The 21,649-nt window shown below is 54.3% G+C and overlaps 1 protein-coding gene across 3 annotated transcripts in view; it reads right to left on the bottom strand.

Moving 5' to 3' along the window:
• The window catches only part of NDST1 (N-deacetylase and N-sulfotransferase 1), an 88,752-nt gene that overhangs the window by 63,600 nt on the left and 3,503 nt on the right, over window positions 1–21,649 (bottom strand). The window contains exon 3 of one of the 3 annotated variants that reach the window (XM_065918918.1): window positions 883–1,110. The exons of the other annotated variants lie outside the window; for them this stretch is intronic. The gene's annotated coding sequence lies outside the window, so the exon portion shown is untranslated. The remainder of the gene's footprint in view (window positions 1–882; window positions 1,111–21,649) is intronic. 3 annotated transcript variants of the gene reach the window in all.

Here is a 21,649-nt window from a genome sequence, read left to right as displayed (position 1 = left end):
AAATCCCATGAAATGGTATTGGCTCCAGAGCCTACAGGAGAATCTTGGCAGGGATTGGGGAGAGCATGAGGGGGCCTCAACTACCAAGCTCTCAACCAAGCCTCCACTGTGCTCTTTCAGCCCTAGGCCCAGTTTTCCCTGCCAAGGTGCTGGGGATAATGAATGAGATGCTCTGGTTGTCATGGAGATGCCATGGAAACGCTGCACTTTCGGGAAATACCACGGTAACTGTGGCCACTGCTCTGTTGAAAGTCACTCGTGACCCCAACCCCCACTCCAAAATGCTCAGGTGCCCCCAGAATCCTCTCTAGGACCCAAAGAGAAAAAGAGGCAGCGGCTATAAGGAACTTCGCAGAAACCATGCTGTCTAGAGAGGAGGAATGGGGAGGAGGTCAAGCTCTGCCCTGGATGGACAGGTGGGCTCTGGGGTGAGACCAAGCGCACCCAGCTCCCATGCACTTGCTGCCTACCATATGCAACAGGCCTCCCGTGAAGAGCTGTATGCATCATGCTGTGTCATCCCAAACATCTGAGGGGCAGTGATGCAGTAGCTGCTAGCATCCTTGTTAAAGGTCTTTGTGCAAATCTCTCCACCTCTCTGAGTCTCAGTTTCCCCAGCGTAAAATAGGGTTTATACTACTCATCTATCCTGCAGGGCTATTGCCAAGACTAAGAGAGATGATCTCTGTAAAACTGTTCAGTGCCTGGCACAGGGTGATACAGGCTAACAAGATGATTATTCACTTAATGGATTTGGAAACTGAGACTCAAGAAGGAGCTGGCCAAAGACCACGTATCAAATTGATAGTGGATCCAGAAACAGGAAGAGAGGTCAGGTTTGAGCGCACATTGGAAGTCGGGAACAAGCAGATGATTCATTACCTGTTTCCTCATTCTGTTCCTACCGAGCCCTGCCAGGTACCAGGCAGGGCACTGGGCACGGAAGGTGCAGGCCTTCAGGCTCCAAGGTCCTAGGTCTCTGGCGTGCTGCTGCTGTGGGCTGAATGGAGGCCGGTACCCAGAGTCCCGCAAGCTCGCCCAGCCCAGACTTTACTTCCTGCCTGGGTCACTCCTGGCTATGCCCCCTACTTTCTTCACACTCACAGGCACCTGAATGGACAAGCAAACTTACATGGTGCTGAGATGTTCAAATGGGTCAACATAGGCCTCCGGGCCACAAGCACAAGGAGGGGGTGGGGAGTTGAGAAGAAGTGCGGGGAGAGCCCCACAAACAGGCTCAGAAGTATGTGGATGGGCACTCAGCCTCAGGGAGGAGGAGCAGTGGCCGGCTGGGCACTGGGAGCCCTACATGCAATCCCAGGGCCGCTCTCCACAGCTGACTCGGCCCCTTCCAGCCTGTCACACCCCCAGCACAGTCACACCACACCCACTACCCAGCCACACCCCACAGCCACCCTGCTCCACCAGCTACCCAGCCCCAGCCTGCCCCACCCACCACACATACAGCAAAGAAAATCCTTCACATTTGCTTCCCAGCTGTGCGGGAGTTTCTCTGGCACAATCACACCCTTGGGAGGCCGAGACCAGAAGCAAATCCCTTTCCTCTGCAGGAATCTGCCGCACGCCCCAGCCCCCACAGCCCCACAGCACGGCCTGGCTGGGGGCCAAAGGGCTGCCTATCAGTCACCCTGGAGTCCACGGCTGCCACCAAGGAACAGTCGGTAGTCTGGCTGAAGGGTCTCAGGATTGCAGAGTGTATGGGCCACCCTGCGGTGAGCACACAGGGACACCGAGGCCCAGAGAGATGAAAGGACCATCTCGGGTTGCACTACCAGGTCTGCCCCACCCCCATCTGCCTTGGCTCATTTTCTTATCCACAAAAAAAGCCTACACATCCTCCTCCAAGGCCAGCCTCAGCTGAGTTGACTCCGCCAGCTCTGAATTTCAGAAGTCCTGGATGAGCTCTCCTGCCCTGTACCCCACCACGCAGGGCCAGATTGATGTGCCAGAGATGTCAGCTGCAATCGAGACTAGCACACTGGGCCCCAACTTCACCAACAGCTTTCCAAGGCAGAAGTGATCATCCACCCATGGTAGGTACTTAAGAGTGAAGTGCCCCTGCCAATGACCTTCCCCTTTTTCAATCTGCTACAAGGAATTGCCAAGCTAAACGTATTAAAGCATGAACTCCCATATATCAGACATGATATGCCTGTACTACATGCTATTATTTACCCTTAACCACACCACCATGAACAACATTCCCTTCATTTAACAGATGAGGAAACCGAGGCCCAGAGCGGGTCTGGGGCTTGCTAACAAGTGGTAACTGGGACTCTCCCCAGCCCACCCATCCTTCAGCAGCACATGCCCTCCAAGTCCGAGGACAGCTGACACAGGCCAGCCCCCTGCACACCCCATCCTCTGTTCCCTTCAAATGCTGCGCTTTCTGTTTTTGTTTTCAAGCATCTTACGTGTGTTTTAACATCAAAAGCAGCCTCTCACAATCCTGCCTGCAAGCAGACCCACAAATCACGCCATCAATCAACAAGCAAACAAACCATAAAGCACTGGCTCACTCCCCAGCTCCCAACCTGGGATCTGTTCTGGGTTCCCCGGAGGGGAATGCCCAGCAAAAATCTCAAGAACCGAGACCCCCTACTTGTTAAGAATTTGTCTTTTTTCTAGCAAGGCCTGAGTTGAGAGTGTACCTTTGCACCAGCTCTGAAAAAAGGGTTTACTGAGCAAACAAACAAGACAGTGGGGGTAGAAAAGTGGGGAATGGGAGGGGTCAGGACCGGATACCCTTTGGCCCCACTGAAGCTCTCAGGCAAACCAAGGTGGGCAGGACCCTCATAGAGCAAGCTCTTCATTGGTCCACAGAGCTCCTCAAAATAGGGCTCTCTCCACCCAACGCCCAAATCCATCTATGCAGTCAAATCCATTCCCAGCTATTTCTCTTAGGCTTGGATCACTGGCACTTGGTGGGGGGGGGGGGGGGGGGGGGGCAGTAAGATATTTCTTTGCAAATATCCTAACCTCCCTCGATGATGGCAGCCAGCACTGACTGAACTCCTGGTACCTTGCCAGCCAGACGCTGGCTTCCCCTGATTCATCACACCCAATCCTCACACCCTGAGAAGTGGTGTCACTGATATGTGCACTTCACAGAGGGGAAATCTATGCTCAGAGAAATGAAGCAACTGACTCAAGGTCACACAGCTGGGCAAGGGCAGAGCTAGGACTACCCCAAGCCAGCCCACTTGGAGCCCCAGGCTCTGTGCAGCTGCCCAGCACTTTACACCATTCCTAAACTAGGTCTGCAGCCCAGAACCTACCCAGGAACAGGCTCCCTGCAGGTGACCGTCCCCAGCTGCCTCAATGCAGGCTGATCGGCATCCCTAGCAAGAGGAAAGCCTTCCTTCATGGACGGATGAGGCACCACAGGCCCCCAGAGAGGCAGGACCTCAGCCTGAGGGTCCTAACCATCCCCTGCCCCATCCCAGACAGGCAGAGACCCCGCAATATGAGACAGGGAGGCTGCCTCCATGACCCAGGCAAAGGCCTCATGTTGAGGAAGGGGAGAGCTGGGTGGTGAGGGTCAGAAGCAGGAGATCTGAGTTAACAAGGCCAACTCAAAGGACCATGGGGACCAGCATGCCTCACAGGTCTGCTACACACCAGAGACTACGGCAAGCACTGCCCAACCGTGATCTCAGTTATTCGTCATTTTCTTTCAAGGAAGTACACACAAGTTTACCATTATTCATTCCTATCTACCAGCCCTGCACGGGAGCTGGGAAACACTGGCCAACCCCAGCCCCTGCCCCGCCCCTTACCCATCCCAGGTTGCCATATGACCACTGGACAGATCCTGAGAAACGTGTACTCGGGATGGGGTAGGGGCCTCCAACTCCTGGAGGCGAAAGCAAACTCCACATGGGCCTGGAGTACCATCAGCATCCCAGTGTGTCCACCGGCTCCCTCTGGGCAATACCTTCCCTTCTCTGAGCCTGTTCCTCAACTGGACAACAAGGGGTATGGATTAGATCAGAAGTTTGTGACCTCTGGGTATTACAGCACCCTTTGAGAATCTCATGAAGGCTGTCAGCAGACTCTCCCTAGACGGATGCCACATTCCATACAAACTCACGGAGACTGTGAATGACCCCCTCCCCCAAAATCAAGTTAAGAACATGGAGGGACTTCCCTGGTGGTCCAGTGGCTAAGACTCCATGCTCCCAATGCTGGGGGCCCGGGTTCGAACCCTGGTCAGGGAACTAGATCCCACATGCCCCAACTAAGATCTGGCAGAGCCAAAACAAAGAATGAACATAGAAAGTCTGCAGCAGCCTTTTTGACTTTGACGAGCCATATCCTCACCATCTAGACAGGACTGACGCCACGAAGGTATAACATTGGAGCACCCTGAGACCTCACCAGCCCAGCTCCCCTGTGGCCTATGGTAAATCTTTAACTCCCAGACCTGCTGGCCTCAGGTGGATTTGTGGACTTGCTGAGCTGTCAGGAGAAGCTCAGAGAGAAGCTGAGCCCTTCCTTTCCACCCCTCAGCCACAGTCTCCTTCTCCTCAGTCAGGAGTCTGCCAGGTAGGCCCTGCTATCTCCCTGGGGCAGTCCTGGTGGTGGAGATCCTTGAGGTACCCGCTTCTGGTCCTGCATGCAGACAGGACCCCCAGGGCCAGGCTTGGGGGCCACTCCTGCACCCCTGGCCCCATCCTGCGTGAGTATGAACAAGAAAACACTGTGGGCACACACTCGTCAGACAGACCTGGAAGGACTGGATAGGGGGGAGGGAACACGGGGCCATGGTCAGATGGGGCAGGGAGGCCGGGGAGAAAAATGACAGGACCCACCAGAGCTCCAGGCAGTAGCCGCTCAGCTCCGCTCTGCTCCATGTCGCCGTGTCCTCGTAATGGCTCCCTGCTCCTCACTTAACACAGCCGTGCCTAATCCCAGAGCCAGGACAAATGGCATTACTGTCAGCCCAGTCCCCTCCCTGGGAGGGAGTGGCCTGGGGGCACCCCGCGCCACCAACCACATTCCCGGAAGCCTCCAGGCCTCCCCCATACTGCGTCCCTTGCCAGAGGCCACCAATCCCCACCCACCTGAACCTCAGGAAGAGGATGTCTCCTCCGACTCTGTCCCACGCCTGGGGACCCCACAGCAGGCAGGGACCCCGCGCCCTCACCCCCGCCCTGAGAGAGGCAGCTTCCACGGAAGAGGAGAAAGCACGTCCCTGACCCTATGCCGATGGCTCTTGTGTTCCTCTCAAGGGTGGCAGCCCGGAGAGGATGAGCCTTTGCTGTCAGCAAGCATAACTGGGCTCTGACTGCAGCTCTGCTTGACTTCCCGTGCGATCAAAGCAGGGCCCGTCCCCCAAACCATATCTCAGTCTCCCCACTTGTCCTGAGACGAAGAGGAAGCAGGACTGATAGCCCCTACAGGGCCAGCAGGTGGTCAAACTGCCTCGTTTTGGCCCCCACCCCAGCTGCCAGGCCCTTGTCACTTCCCCCACCAACTCCAAAAGAGGAGAAAGAAGGGTAACTGCCAGAGCACGGAGATTCTAGAGCAGAAAAGGGGCTTAACAAAGCCCAGAGAGGAGAGGCAATTGGGCCATGGTCACATAGGCAGCTGGACAAGGGCCAGGCTAGCCTGGGTTTGCTCTTCAGTAGCAAAGATTTAAGAGTGTCCACCTGCAAACCTATCTGCCTTTTTTAGAGGATGCCAAGGAGAGAACAAGACAACCTGCTCAGTAGCAGAATTTCAGGCCCCAAGAGTAGCAGTTGGGCAGGGAGGCATTGATGGCATGTTTGAATGTACAGGGTCAGGGGATGGACACTAAGATCACACCACGAGGGTGGCCCAGGCTCCTGCCAGCACGCAGTGATCCCAGGAACTCCTGCAGGGATTAGCAGCCTTGGCCACCTCGTGACAAGTCACCAGTGGTCCAGCGGTGGTGATCGGGAGACTGGTCTGGAGGCACGAAAGTCTGGGGGATGCTGAGAAAGCTCCAGGCCCCGTGGCCAGAGTGGAGGGAAGCCAGGAGCTCTGGGGTCAACAAGGAGGAAAGGAAAGCCTGAGGCACTTGGAGCCCCAGAAGCCCCCTAATCTCCTGGAGGCCTGGTGGGTACCAGCCAGCCTGCTGATACCAGGGAGGCTTCATCAGGGCCTGCATGAAAGCGCCCTCGTCCCTCCAGACTCACTGGGGCTTGTCACCATGACAGAAGCCTGCTGCCAACATGCCTCCCCTCCAGGGTGAGGGCTCGGGTGCTCACACGGAGGCGCAGCTGGAAGGGGAAGGGGCAGCAGGTGGGGGGAGGGGGCCTTGCTCTCTCCGGATCACAGCCAGCTAGAGAGCAGAGACAGAGTAAACAGCACCGGGCAGGTGACTACTTATCCAAGGCCCCTTTTAAAGAGGCCAGGGGGCCTGGGTGAGGCTCTACAAGGCAGTCTGCAAGTGTCCGCACACCCCTACGGCTCGGGGACCGACTCCTGGGGTTGGGAGACTGGTGTTCTTCTAATCCTCCACTGAGCCAGGATGAGGCATCCAGGCAGCAGGCACAAACACGAAGCAGACGCCCGCTCTTGGGGGCTGGCGGGCACCTGCCCGGCACCAGGAGTCTCACTGCGGCACCTGAGTGCTCCTCTCAGTCTGTCTCTACGTGCCTCCCAGCCTCCCACTAACCTGCCAGTGAGCCCAGCCAAGCGCTCCCTCCTTGCTGTGTTCACCAGTAAAATGGAACGGCGCCAGATGACTCCAAGGGCCAACCTAACTCCAAGCTGGGCAATTCTGCAGGGACTGTAACCGACTTCCACGCTCAGCCCCAGAAATGGGCACAGTGGTATTCCCGCCATCCAGAAGCCCTTTAGGCACCATGCTCCGGGCAGAAAACATGGTATAACGCCTCTATGTAACCGTGTGCTCTGCCCTTTCCTAAATGCTTGGCCTCTGCTTCATCAAGCCCTCATTTCACAAATGTGGAAAATGAGGCTCATGGGAGTAAAGCAACTGGCTCAAGCTTCCAGTTGGGAAGTGCTGAGCTGAGATTCGAACCAGGGCCTGGCTGTAATCCGACATTCCACGGGATTCGCCACAGATAACCCAGAACTCACTACGGCTCAGAAGATGCCACCGGGTCTTTGCACCTCCCACGTCTTTGAGGGTGCAATGCTGAGGCTAATGCAAAAGGCGGGCTGCCAGAGGCGGCAGGAGCAGAGGCAGGCATGGGAAGCCTGTGTGGGTGCGGAGCATCTGCAGACTGACCAGCCTCCGGCCCAGCTAGCTGTCCACTGCTGTGGCCACAAAGTCCTCGCCACCACCAGCACACCACCGCCACCACTGTGCCATTTTTAAACCATCACACAGATGCAAAGCTTTTTCACAGATGCTGCTTTGGCATCACATGACAAGCTTCTAAGATCATAGCAGGGATTTCTTCCCTCTTTCTGCTATGAGGAAAGTGGGGTTCCTGGAGGAAGAGTGACTTCCCAAGAAGTACACAGTGAGGCAACGTCTGGTAGTGAACTTGGAGCCCACACCCTCTGCCTCAGGTCTGGAGCTCTGTCTACTCCTCCATGCCCTTGACTTTTCAGTTCAACCAGCACTGATGGGCCTATGTAACAAAGACCTTTTTTTTTTTTTGACCATGCTGCATGGCTTCTGAGATCTCAGTTTCCTGATGAGGGACTGAACCTGGGCCACGGCAGTGAAAGCACTAACTCCTAACCACTAGACCAAGGAGCTCCCACTAACAACTGTTTCTGAGAGCTGTGCAGGTATTCAGTTCAGTTCAGTCACTCAGTCGTGTCCGACTATGTGACCCCATGGACTGCAGCACACCAGGCCTCCCTGTCCATCACCAATTCCTGAAGTTTACTCAAACTCATGTCCATTGAGTTGGTGTTACACCCTCACTTCATGTTATTATCTCATTTAACCATCAAGACAGCTTCACAAACTAAGTACTGCCACTGTTTTCATTTCACAGACAGAGACACTGCGGTTCAGAAACATGGAGTATCTTCCCCAGTTCACCGTTTTAGAAAGGGGCAGAGAGGAGATTAAACCGGAGGTCAGTCCAGTTCTGAGGCCTGCACTTGGAATCTCTGTGCTCACTCTGGGACCAGAGGGGAAAGGAGAGCAGACACACTCAAACAGCATGTGTGCCCGCAGGTTATGGTGAGATTAGGATAACAGGAAGACAGACAAAGCTCTCGGAGAGCCCAGAAGATGCAGGCTGTTACAAACGTCCAGGCAGGAGGCCAGGAGTCTGAGCAAGGGACATGGGAACAGAGGGAGGTGACAGATGGGAGGGAAGCGGCCTTGTGAGACCTTGGTCAAGTGCCTTGCTTTCTCTGGATCTCAATTTACCCAGCTGTTAAGAAAAGTCCCTGGAATATCTCCAGAGCCCTCTCCACCTCGAAAAACTCTTGGACCCTGGGAAAACAAGCAATGCCTGGTGACAGCCTGGCTGCCAGCCACGGGGGAATCTGAAATGTCCTTGACTGTCCTGGCACGATTCAACTGCTGGGTAGCAGGCTTGCAAAAGCACAGGGCTTGGTCAGCATGCCTGGGCACCACTGAAGTGTGGGTCCTAAGGGGGACACATTCCGCCCATTGTCAACCCCCCCATGGCTCCAATGGAGCAAGCACCCAGGCTGGACCCGGACCAGGAACCAAGGTCACACCCAAGTGCCCAGTGGAATGTCACTCCAGGCTTGCCCTGCCCTGTTCCTGTCCAGACAACCCGAGGACACTCAACGTCACCCACCCCTCAAAGCCCCACACTCACATTCCCTAAGGTCAGCCATTGGGATGTAGAGACAAGGGGTTCTGTAGGAGATCTTAGGGAAAATGACCATCTCCATTCCCACGGGACGTGTGTAAGGCAGAAGCTACTCAGGACAAGTCAAGTGAAGACCACCAGTTAAAGGAAGGGCGGGAAAGTCCACCGGGGCGGCCCTCAGTTCTCACTCCTGCAGGTGGACGGGGTTCAGCCAAACTCACAGCTGCCTCCTCATGTGTACCAGTCTCCTACTCTATAGCCTGCCATGACTCCCACCACCTACAGGGCAAAACCCCTTAACCTGACCCACTGAACAGTTACTGCTACTAACAACCTCTGTTCACTGGGTGTGGTGTGTGCCAAAGCCTTGGCTATGTGCATTTTCTCGTTTAACCCTCACAGAAACTCTGATGCAGGACGCAGGTACCATAGTTAGCCCATTTTCACAGATGAGAAAACGGAGGCTCAGAGAGGCTACGCCAGTGGCCCAGAGTCTCACAGCCAGGTGGCAGAACAAAGACTCGCATCCACACTGGACTCTAGGCCAGGTTCTTACCCTCTGTGCATTCGGCCCCTTCAAGGGCCCCCTGCCACCCTCAGAGCCCTGGGCCCAGCTTAACACTTTCATATGCCGGAGGGGGAACCAAGGCACAGAGAGAAACTTCTGTTGGTAACCGAGCCAGGCAAAGGCCTGAGGCCTGCCCCCACACCATCCACCCCAGGAAGAACCCCCACCCAAGGAAGCACACCAGGCAGAAAGGCCAGGACCACCGCCAAGAAAATGAGTCCTCAGAATCTGCCCGTTTCCTCTGTCCAGAAGGAAGGGGGAGAAAGGAGCAGGTTTACAAAGAAAGAAAAAGAACATGAGAGGCCCAGGAAATGCTGTTCTTACAGACAGGTTCTCAAGAGTCTGGGAGGTCCTCCAGGGCACCCCCACACCCCTCCAACAACAGGAACGCCCAGGACCAACCTCTACCCATGTATCTCCCCTCGCCTAGATACGCCCCTAACTAGGACATCTGATCTGAAATCTCCATTTCTCTCCCTAAACCTGCCATCCTGCAGCCTTCCCTGTCTCCATAAATGTCCTTCCAGTCCCTGAGACCAGAAACCTTGCTGCTGACACTTTCTTCCTCCCACATCCCACATCTGATCCATCAGCACATCGTCCTGAGAAACCCATTTGGAGTCCGACCCCTTGCCACGCCGAGCTGTACTGCCACCTGCGTGACCACCACACCTCCCTCCCTCCCTCCCTCCCGGCCCTGCCGTGTCCTGCTTGCACCCTCCTGACTTCTCCCCGCCAGCTAACGTGAGTCCGCCCTCAGCCTCAGCCCCTCAGCAGCTCCCCCTTAACTCAGACTAAACAGCAAAGTCCTCTAGACGGCCCAAGAGGCCCTAAGCAGTCCTCCCCGCCCCTGCTCTGGCTGCCTCTCCTCCTAGGATCGCTCTTATTCTATCTCTTCCCACACCAATCTTCTGCTCCTCAAGCACATCCCAAACCCTCTTGCCGCGAAGCCTTGTGCTACCGTGCCCTCCGCCTAGAATGCTCTTCCCCACACACCCTGTGGCTCCCTAGCTCCCTCCTGGAATCTCTCTCATCCCCTCACCAGGGATTTTCCATGACCCCCCACCCCTAACACAGCAGAGCCACTCACTCAACACAGCTTTATTTTTGCGGCAGGCACTCTGGCCACCTGACAAATAGCCACTGTTCATCAGTTTGTTGACTCTCTCTCACCACTAGAATGTCACCCCCCAGTCCAAAATAGGGACCCGGTCTGTTTTGTTCACTGCTGAGTCCCAGTGCCCAGAAAAGTGCCCAGAACAAAGTAGATGCTCAATAAAAATGTGCTGGCAGAAGGACTATGGCTGCCCTCATCTGAGCATCTGTTGGTTTCTTCAGCCCCCAGGAGACCAGGATAGCCTGGAGGCTGAAGTGAGACTCTACCTATACCAGCTGGAGTCTTCTTGACAGTTGTCACATGAACAGCCCTGGTACAAGTAACTGCTTGGACCTGAGCAGGACTTACACTGATCCCTATCTGATGCCTGTGCCCACTCTTTTGGCTACTTCTGGGCCTGATAGCTGGGCCCACGGGGCAGCTCCCATCCCAGCAGGAACACGGACTGGGCTGCAGCTGGGCTCCCCCCACCAGCCCGCCAGTGCTGCCGGGGTCTGGCATCTGACAAAGGCTGCCCCATGCCCTCAGCGAGGGGAGGCGGAGGAGGGAGGCCGAGTGCCACGCCTGCCCTTTTCCTGTTGTCAGCAGGAGGACCGTCAGAAGGAAGCTTTGTTCTCAGAATAAAGAGCAAGAAGCCCAGTGCCAGGCGGAAACGGGCACAGAGGCAGCTGGCCCATTGGAGACAGTTTAAGGAAAAATGAAAAAAAAAAAAAAATGGGACGGAGGATGTTTGAGGGATAATTTGCACACCCAACCAGTTTCATGCCTCCAGGGTGGCTATGACGATGGTGGCTTCACTTTTCCAGGTCAAGCCTCGAGGTTGTCAGACAACCAGACGACTGTCCCAGCTGGGGGGCCTGGCACTGACCCTGAGGAGGGAGACGAGGATGGAGGAGTGGATTCTCACTTGAGAGTCAGAAGACCTGGGTCCAAGCCTGGCTTTCCACATAATCACGTGAGACACGGGAGGCATCCCTCCCTCCACATACCTCGACATACCCATCTATAAGTGACTTGTGCCGGCCTGTGCTTGAAGCCTCGGCCTGTCTGCCGCCAGACCACCCAGCAAGGTGCCTCTGAGCCTGTGGCCAGGTCACTGGCAGCCCAGGACAGTCCTCCAACCTTCCTGGGCACAGGCCCTGCTCACTGCGACCCGGGCTTCCAGCCTGCCTCCTCCCCTGCCACCAGGGCCCTCCTCTCCTGAGCTGTCTGTCACCTGAGCAGTGTGGGCCTGGCCCAGACTCTGGCACCTGCCCAGATCCCCCCGCCAGCCTCTCCCAGGATGGTGCTCCAGACACTCTGAGTCACAACCACCAGAGGAGCCCAGCGTGTTAGTGCACAGAAGGTGAAAAAGATGCCCAGAGAGGGAAAGAGGCACACGATGTCACACAGCACAAGCATACCCGGAGGTCCAGCCTTCCAGCCCTGGGCTCCCTGCGCTAAGACAGGGTCTTCAAGGCGTGTCTATAGACCCTCGCATCTAAATCCTCTAGGAGGGGGACACTATACTCTGGACTGAAGGAATCAAAGATGAGGGCCAGAAACCTGCATGCTTTTTTACTTTAAAAAAAAAGCTTCCCAGTTTTCTCGTACCCAGAACAATTGTGACCTCTCAGCTAAGACCTCTTCCAAGAGGGGACATCTTACTGGTCTCCAGGGAAGGTTAGGGTTTCCATTAAAAGAGTAAAATAAGCTTTTCACAGATAGATAGCTGATCAAAGAAGCTGGGGGTTAAAGCACATTCTCTAGGAGAAGAATAAAGCAGATAAAGGCCTGAAGGAGGGGAAACCCAGCCCAGCAAACACTTGAACTGATTCTCCCCCACCATCTCCCATCTCCCCCAGGATGCAGAGGTTTGCACTTGATGCCATCCAAAGGCTGCTAATCCCAGCCTCCCTCCGCCCCGAAGCTCCTCCAGGCCCCCGAGGAGAGTGGAAGGTGGAGACAGCTGCAGGGGAAATGTTTCTCTCCTTGGTTCTACTGCAGCGTGGGGACGACTCTGAGTGACTGTTTATCCCCAGCTTAAGAAGCTGCCGGGGTCAGTGGCTAAGCAGTCACAGCTTATCTGGGAGGAGGATTCTCAGGCCACGGGGCAGACTGATCCAGAGGCTTCCATTAAATGGAATCTTCACAGCTGGTGAGGCGCAGCAATGCCCCGCCTTCGTTCATAAAGGAAACACTTATTATGCTCCTGCTGTGTATGCAGTCCTGAGCTTGAGCACCCCCCACCACCCTCAAAGAGCCCACAAAGTTGACAGACATGGCACCATACCACAGCACAGGAGAGACAGCCAGCCGTGCCTACAGGACAGGGTCGAAAACTCAGATGCCTAGGAGGCTAGAGAGACTGTGCAAGCGTGCCAAGTGGCTCGGGAGGGCTGGGGCAAAGTGAAGCTTACGTGCTTCATCTCCAGTAGTGGCCACTGGAGAACTAGGCTCAAAGTTTTACAATCTTCTCATTTTTGAAGTAAAGCCAGAAGTTGAGATCTTACGTAAAATCTCCTGTTGGCAACTAGCTCAATATTTGGTGTGGGCCAAGTAAAATCTGCCCCTGGGGTGGATGTGGCCTGCCAGTCTGTGGCCTTTGTTTTCTTAAAGAGAACAGAACGCAAAGCTCAGAAGAGGAGGCTCCCTGTAGCCGAGATACCAGGGAAGGCTTCCTGGGAGAGGAGGCCTGGCGCTGGGCTGCAGGGACGAGTAAGTCACTCCTGGAGAGGGAGTCATGGCAGGGTGGGGGGGAGGTGGCGTACCAACTCAAGCCATAAGGACCATGGGTCAAGGGCACCAGCCCGCAGCCTATAACCTGCCCATCCCCCTAAAAAGGAATCCTGGTCTCCATCCCCAAAGCAGGCACAGAGACGTCAGCTCTGTCTGTCCCCCGGTGGCCAGGGGAGGGGCCACTTGCCCAGGAAACCTCCTAACTAAACCAGAATAGCACGGGTTCGATTTCATCCCTGAAGCTTGAGGAACAGATCAGCTAATGCAACAGCCCCACAGGGGGAAGGGAGAGGAAGAGACAATGGAGGATAAAATGAGGTTGAGAATCCCGTCCTGCCTGGCCAGGCCCCACTGGTTACATAATCCTGCCTCAAGGCACCAGTGAGGGCCTGGGCTGGGGAGACCCAGGATGTAGAAGGTTCCCCGCCTTCCCCTGCCCACTGCTGCTTTTCAACCCTGCCCTGCAGCTCCTGAAAAGCCCAACAGAGCTCTGGGTGGAGACTAAGACCCCAAGATAAGGCACTTAACAGGATCACACAGCAAATTAGCAGCAAAGCTGAAACTGATAATAACAGCAATATTTAACCAAGTGGTTACTTTGTGCCAGGCAGAGTGCAAGTCCTTTACACACATTATCTTTATCTTATTTAAAAAGTCTACAACACCTGTAGATAACTACTCTCATTTTTCCCACTTCACAGATGGGGGAATTGAAGCACAGACATACTAACTTACCCAAGGTGATGCCGGAGCTGGCTCAGAGGAGGAGCCAGTTTTCAGAACCCAACAGTGGCCTCCAAGACCACACAATGAACCACGAAACTACACTGCCATCAAGCTACTTTCTGCTAGAACCACACTGCCTTTCACCTTCCTTCTCTCAAGCACGCTGGGCACGCATGCAGCCCCCTGCCCTCCTGTCAGCACTTTGGGGGCCACCGAGTCCTCTGACAACCTGATGAAACCTACAGATTCTCTCTGCAGAAAAAGAATCCACAGAAATGCCTACAAAACATTGCAGGAGATTTGAGGGGCTCACACAGCCCTGCGCTGGGGAGCAAGCGGATCCATGGAATACTCCAAAGTTGGGGGGAAGTGGAGGAAGGGGATTCCCCGAGGCTCTCTGGCCCCCTCATCTCTGAACTTGGAGTCCATATGGACAGCCACGTTAGTCCACAAGCGTGGGCACGCATCACGGCCCAGAGCCTAGTCATCCCTTCAGGGCTGGGAGAACAGAATGAATCACGATATACAATAGCCCCCGCCTCTGCACCCACTGGGAGTGACTCACAGCTCCCAGCTGCTAGGCAGACGGTGCACAGCTGGGCCCCAGCATCTGGACGGGGGTGGCATCGCCAAGCTTACCACCATGCTTCCCCACCCTGCGAGTCACCATTCAATGGGTCACCTGTCTACAGGTTAGACCTGGCCTTGCCCAGACTCTAGCAGCTCTGTTTCCAAGAGGGGACCCTCCAGTCTCCACTGCACTCCAGGCCAGCTGGCACCATGGGAGCACGAGGTGGTGACAACTGCCCCTTAACAAGGTACCGCAAGACCCAGGGTCCCATCCCAAGTCTCCTGCTGCCTCACCGTGCAACCTCAGGCAGCACCCCCACCTGTCAGAGCCTCAGTTTCACCAACTATAAAGTGGGAAGATGACCGTATCGAGTCCTACCCAGCGCCACAGCCCCAAGTCTATAAACAGCAGCACCTGACAAACTTCACAGAGCCTTGGGATCCTGCTTTCAGGAAGTTACATAAACATCCTTCGGAGAAACAAAAGTCAAACCTAAAGACTTTTTTTTTTTTTTTCCTGTAAGGATATCAAGAAGCCCTTTTTATAGTCTGACTTCCCCCATTCTACTTCCATTGTTTCAGATATCCTCTCAGGACCTAGAAAATACATTTGGTTTCCGTCTGGGGTCTGGGCTTCTTGGTGTTCTTCCCCTTGGATGCCGCCCCACCCTTCTTGGCAGCTTTCTCCTCCGGACACACCCTTCTCTACCCCCAGCACTGGTCTGGGCTCTGGCTACACAGCCTGCCAAAGCAGGGGTGGGTGGCAGGGACGGTTTTCGGGAAACAAAGCCTCCCCTGGTCAGAACAGAGTGCTGCAGGTCTGGTCCCAACGTGACATGGTGGGTGGCCCTGTGTGGGTCTCTGCTTCCCTCTGAGAGATGAAGGGCTTCCTCCACTGTGTCAGGGATGCTCCTGCACTGCACCCAAAGACACGGAGGCAGATGACAACAGCAGGGTGCACGCGGGGCTCTCTGATCACGACTCCCCAAACCCCCCTGCTAGAACCAGAGGAGACCCGGGTTTTTCTCTCTGATTTTATTTCTTGCTCTAGCTGTGGGACCTGGAACTCAGCTCAGCGCCTCTTTGAGCCTCAAATGGCCCATCCATGACAGAGGGAGAATGACAGTGTCTATAGTGGAGGCTATGATTTGGAGGCTTAAGCCCTAACCACCTCCACACAATCCCATCACCACCCCCCCTCAGTAAAGCCTGACTTACTCATTTGATAGAATGCAGTTCGATAAAACCTGCTGCACAAACACACCAAAACAATCCTCCATAGCCTCTCTTCCAAGGAGATCATGCTTCTAAGGCCCCCACAGTAAAATTCCTAGATTTCTACCACCTAAGGCTGTGTGCCCTCAGTATCTTCATTTGTAAAATGGGGCAATAATGATGCCAACCTTATAAGATTACTCTGGGGATTACTCCAGAGAAGGTTACATGGATGTGCCTAGCAAGCATTGACAAGCTCTCCACAAATGTGAGTGGCAATTATACGATCACCATCATTAAAATGACGGAGATGCTTTAAAACCATTGGACTGGTATCAGCTAAGGCCCCGTGGCCCTCTTGGACATCTGCTCACTGTGACCACACATGCACGCATGTGCCCCCGACCCCAGCACACACCCTTCTCTGCAGCAGGAACCTCTCTCTGCCACCAGTGCTGGAATACAGCCAGCTTGTTCCTGGCACCCATCCTTGCCACCCACAGAGTCTGCCACCTGCAAGTCCCCCAACCGCCCAAGTGGCCCCAGCACTGTCTCCTGTAAGCACGTTGGGGTCCTCTTGAATCCCATCACTGTGGCACAAGACTGTTTCCAGGCAAAGGAAGCTGTTACAAGATGGAGACTCTCTGAAGTCAGGTTAGAGAGAAATTGGGCTTTCCTCTGGGTCCCCCACATTTGCTGGTGTCTGAATATGTTCAGAGCCCAGAGAAGCATCGATTTTTTTTTTTTATTACCCAACCAAGTACTTTGGGAAGTTGAGCATGCATCGGAATCACCTGAGAAACTTACATTGTTGGATTTCCCACCCTCTCTAACTCATCAGTTTCAGATTCTGTAAGTCTGGGGTGGGGCTGGATAATTTGCATTTCTAATAAGTTCCCGGGTAATGCTGATGCCAGTGGTCCAGACACCAACTTTGAGAACCACTGACTTAACATGCGGGTGAATAAGGGAGAGCTGTGAACAGGTGATGCTAACAGTCCTATAAATACACATGCAGGAGCTGCCCCGCGTAAGGGCAGGAGGAAGGGGACCTGGGCAGACGGTGCAACCAGAGAGAAGGCCCTGTGAGGACGACTTTAATTTCTCCTCACCTGGCCTCTGCCTGGGCAGGCAGCATAAACCAGAGGTGGCTGTGTAATAACCACAGCAAATCTCCACCGACCGCCACCCTAGACCTGCCCTGACAGGCCCATCCTTGGCCGGCGCGCAGGTGAGGAGAATCCATGCTACGCCTCACGGAACCAGACCTCTCAGGTCTCCACCACTTCTCAGCGAGGAGCAGCAGGATTCTGCTTCATACCTCCAGACACCCATCCAGACACATCCCCTTCCATCTTGGCCAGCTCAGACTGCTTCCGTATTTCCAGCACTTCATACAAGTCAGCTTCGTCTGACCGGAGCAGTTCCCTCAGAAACCACCAGACACCAATGACAGACCTGCCAAGTCTGAACCTCTCCAGGCCAAGCCATCCACCTCGCTGGGCCTTAGTCGCCAAATCTGCTAAAGGAGGGTGATAACAGTGCCCACCGCCTTCTGTTGTTGGGAGAATGAAAATGGGGTCCTTAGTCATTAACTACATCATCAGCTACAACAATAACCATAACTGTCATGGACTGGGCTTGCAGTTAAGCATCTTCCTTGTGTTTTCTTTCTAAATGCCGTGAGATGAGGACAGTTATCCCCTTTGTACAGATGAGAACCTACAAGAGCTCGCCCAGGGTCCCACCAAGCAGGAAATGACCCAGCAGAGACGTGAACCCAGCTTATCCTGCTCCAGAGCCTGGTTCCCAGCCTCGTCTCAGTGAGTGTCCCCGTCAGCCCACCCTGAGATCCAGCCCAGGTCAACTCTCTCTGCCACCATCCTCTCCCCATGCCTGGGGCACAGGGAGGCTGGGCAGGAGGGCTACAGAGGCTGCAGCCTCCACAGTTGCCCACAGTCTAGGGTATGGGCCCCTGGTCTTGAGGGCAGTCACGAGGCCTGCCAGCTAGGCCAATCTATCTGGCACAAGTTTTAGATACCACTCAACAGGGCCACCAAGGAGGAGCTGGGACTACAGAACGTGAGCATCTTAACCATGGAAGAAGAGAAGAACGGGTTTCCCTGGTGGCTCAGTGATAAAGAATCCATGTGCCAATGCAGGAGACACAGGTTCGATCCCCTGAGAAGATCCTAAATGTCACAGAAAAACTAAAGCCCATGCTCCACAACTACTGAGCCCGGGAACTGCCATCACGGAGTTCCCGAGATGCAACCACGGAGGCCCTCATGCCTGTGCGCCACGACGAGAGAAGCCATCGCAATGAGAAGCCCACACACCACAGCCAGAGAGTAGCCCCCACTCTCCGTAACTGGAGAAAAACCTGTGCGGCACTGAAGACCCAGGACAGTCAAAAATAAATAAATAAAATTAGTTTAAAAAAGGAAAATCAGGTGTAAGCAAGAGAGTGAGACCCTGCCAGGCTTCCAGGATGAGACGGGCAGCTGCCATGGCTCTCTCTCCAGTCACAGTTTCCTCAACCACACGAGCCTCAGGTCATTAGACAGAAAGCTTAGAAATCCCAGAGTCTTCCCTTCATCTTGAGAGACAGAGATCGCCTCCTAAACAATTATGATAACCATTGCTATCTCTGAACAGCTCCCACTTACTGGGCTCTGACACTGGGTCAGGCACAGAGCTGCTCCATCTCCCTGCAAAACAGGACTACTACTATCCGCATTCTGCAGTTGAGGAAAACAATGCCCAGAGAGATTCAGGTAATGTGATCTAGATCCCACAGCTAACGAAGACAGAGCTGGGACGTGAACCTGGGACTTCTGACTCCACTGTGCAAAGCTGCCCAAGTCCAGTGGGGCAGAAACAGGCTGCCTGCAGCCACTGCCTCCAGAGCATGGAGCCTGGAGGAGATGAGACATGTCCTTAAGGAGCCAGCATTCAAAACCAGGTGTATGAAGGTCCCTGTAGAGGCCCAGATAACAGACCATGCATGGAAAGCAGGGAGCAGGCAGTACTAGCTCTGTGGATTTAGAAAGAGGTCATGCTGGAGCTGGGTACTGGCTGCGGAGGGACTCTGGGGTGGGTGGGCGGAAGTGACTGGGGTGCAGCGTCCTCTCTGTGAGCAGAGATGTGGAGAGAGGAAGGAACTGGGCACACACAGGGAGGCAAAGGGGACAGTTTCTTTGTGAGGGTCAAGGGGGACTGGAAGACAGGGCAATGTGGTCACATAGCAAGCCACCCACCTCCATGCCTGGCCCTCAAATAAGTGCTCATTTGCAGTGCACATTTAAAATTAGACTAATCCAATCTGTATCAACAAATAAAACAAGCAGGAATAAAAAGGTCCAGGAGGCAACTGGACACAAACTTTTCTTCATCGAGATAAGGGCGTTAGGCTGTGTGTGTGTGTACGCTCAGTCATGTCAGACTCTTTTGTGACCCCATGGACTGCAGCCCACCAGGTTCCTCTGTCCGTGGGATTCTCCAGGCAAGAAAACTGGAGTGAATTGCCATGCCCTCCTCCAGGGGATCTTCCCGACCCAGGGACCAAACCCAAATCTCTGCATCTCCTGAATTGCAAGCAGATTCTTTACCACTGAGCCATTGAGGACCTCTCTAATTCCTTTGGTGACAGACTGGCTTTAGCCCCAACAGCACACAGTCCAAGACACCCCCATCCACCCCTTCTTCCAAGCTCTCAACCTCCAAGCTGAAGCTGACAGAGCTTTGTGACAGCCCCACAGGCAGAAGAAAGTACCTTGACTGGTGAGCCCTGAGACTGGGAGACTCTAACCTCTAATGAGGGGAAGGAGGCAGATACCCCTGGCCGCCCCCCCTCCACACACACACATCCCACCCCATCCACTCCTCACTTTCAAACCAACCTCTGACTGAGTCAGCCTGATTCATGATTCAGCCTTATTTCCTCATATTTGAGGAAAGACAGACTGAACCCATTTCACAGGCTGAGAAAGGAAGGCAGAAGGTTCCAGGCCTATGTGAAACCACAGGCCCTAGCAATTCAGGCTTTGGTGGCTGATCTAGAAATCCTGAGGGGTCTCTGAAAGGGCAGCTGGGCTGAGGGTTTCCGTGGGGCACGGGCTCTCCCAGGCAGAGCACCGCAGAGGAACTTCTGGAAACGCACAGGAAAGAGCAGTTCTGAAAAGCTATGAGAAAAATGAAGTGGAAATGGGTCAAGCACACCCGAAACGCTGAGATTCTCGGGTGAAAAGGGAACTGAGAGAAGTCACCCAGGCCTGACCGTGCTGGCACATGCTTTCTGCACCCTCTCCAGGTCCTCTGTGTGCTGTCAGCAATGGGACCTTGCTGCCTCCCCAGGCAGTTTATGCCCGTTAGCTTCACTGTCACCCTTGGGGCTGTCTGCCCTCGAGAGCCACACAGGACAAGATTATGCCCTCTGCCCAGAGACAGCCCTGTAGGGAACCGAAAGCAGTGACACGGCCACTTATGGGTCCTTCCCCAAACCTGAGGCCACCTGTGATGACCCCATCCTCAAGGCACCTACAAAGTCCTGTAGCCTCCCCCTCCTTCCCTCTCAGTCCGTCCTGTGGCCTGAGTCAGACTTCGGTCAACTTTCTGCTGGACCACAATTAGTATCATCTCTGAGCTGGTCTCAACCCTGCCAGTCTTGCCACCATCTCCAGCCAAATGACCCCCAAGAGAAGCAGCACAAGAGGGCAGAAACAGTTCATGCCTGGGCTCAAACACAGGTCTGTAAGTGACTCAACCCCTCTGAGCCTTCATTTCCTCAACTGAAGATGGGGTGGGGTTGGGGGTGAGCAGCAAGCAGCTACTTTGCAGGGGTATTGTGAGATTTCAATGGAGCGTCTGTAAGGAGCCTGGCACAAGACACAGTAACAGGCACCAACTCAATGAGCTGCTTACAAACCTCTGTCCTCTCCACCAGCCACAGAATAAAATCCAAACTCCTGAGCAGGATACTGCAAGCTCCCCATGACCTGATCTTGCCTCCCACTGCCCCCCTTCCCACTGCCTGCACCCTCACAAGCACTTCCTCCCCCAGGAAGCCCTGTCGACATTAATAACCAGAAGAGCTTTTCCCCTCCACTGACCTTCCAAAGCCCATCTATCACTGATCACATCCTGCCTCTTTGCCATCACTTGATCCTTGCCTTCCCTCCCCCATCAGATTAGCAGACTCTCCAGTCAGAAAGCAGCAGCACCTCACCCCATTTCACTTCCCAGTCACCCCCGTCCACAGACATTTTCCATACATATTTAACAAATTACCCGAACGTTCCATTTCAAATAAAGAATGTCCAAGTTCTCCAAACAGTCCAGATATTTCAAGCTATATCCTAAACCAAATTCCAAACAAGCAGAAGTCTGCCCAGTCTCCAGGGACTTACAGGCCTGTTTTTGACCTCAGAGTTTGGAAGACGGGTCACGCAGGTCCAAAGCCCAGGGCAGAGAAAGCTCTAAGCTGTGAAAACCAGAGTCCATTCCTAAGTGTCTCACATGCAGGGTTTCTCAGCTGGCCCCTAGGTCAACCCCCAGCTTATGATTTCATATCTTTAACCACATCCTCAATTTGTGATTGTAAAACTGTCTTTGCATACCCCTGTGACCGGAGATTCACTATCCATCTTTTCATTCTTGCTGCTTCTCTTCCCTTCACCTGTTGATTCTTGCTCTGATCATGAGGACAAGGAGAGTCTGACCACATGCCAAGGGTCAATACCATCCCTTAGGACTCTTTTCAATCCCCCACATTTCTGAGTGCCCTTAAAGTCTAGCTAAGTAGTCGAATTTCCCCTCTTGTTTCTACAAACTGGCAATGAACTGTCAGTCCAAGAGGACCCCCTACCCTCAGGGTCCAGGAAAAGCCCATGGACACTGCAAATCCCAGACTCAGTGCTGAAACAGCCCTTGGAGCAGTTTGAACAGTCACACACAAACTTTCCTCTC

The sequence above is a fragment of the Muntiacus reevesi genome, chromosome 1 (genome assembly GCF_963930625.1).
Source record: "Muntiacus reevesi chromosome 1, mMunRee1.1, whole genome shotgun sequence".
NCBI classification, from domain to species: Eukaryota; Metazoa; Chordata; class Mammalia; order Artiodactyla; family Cervidae; genus Muntiacus; species Muntiacus reevesi.
The sequence above is the reverse complement of the archived record's forward strand: the minus strand, read 5'-3'. Positions and strand labels throughout refer to the sequence as shown.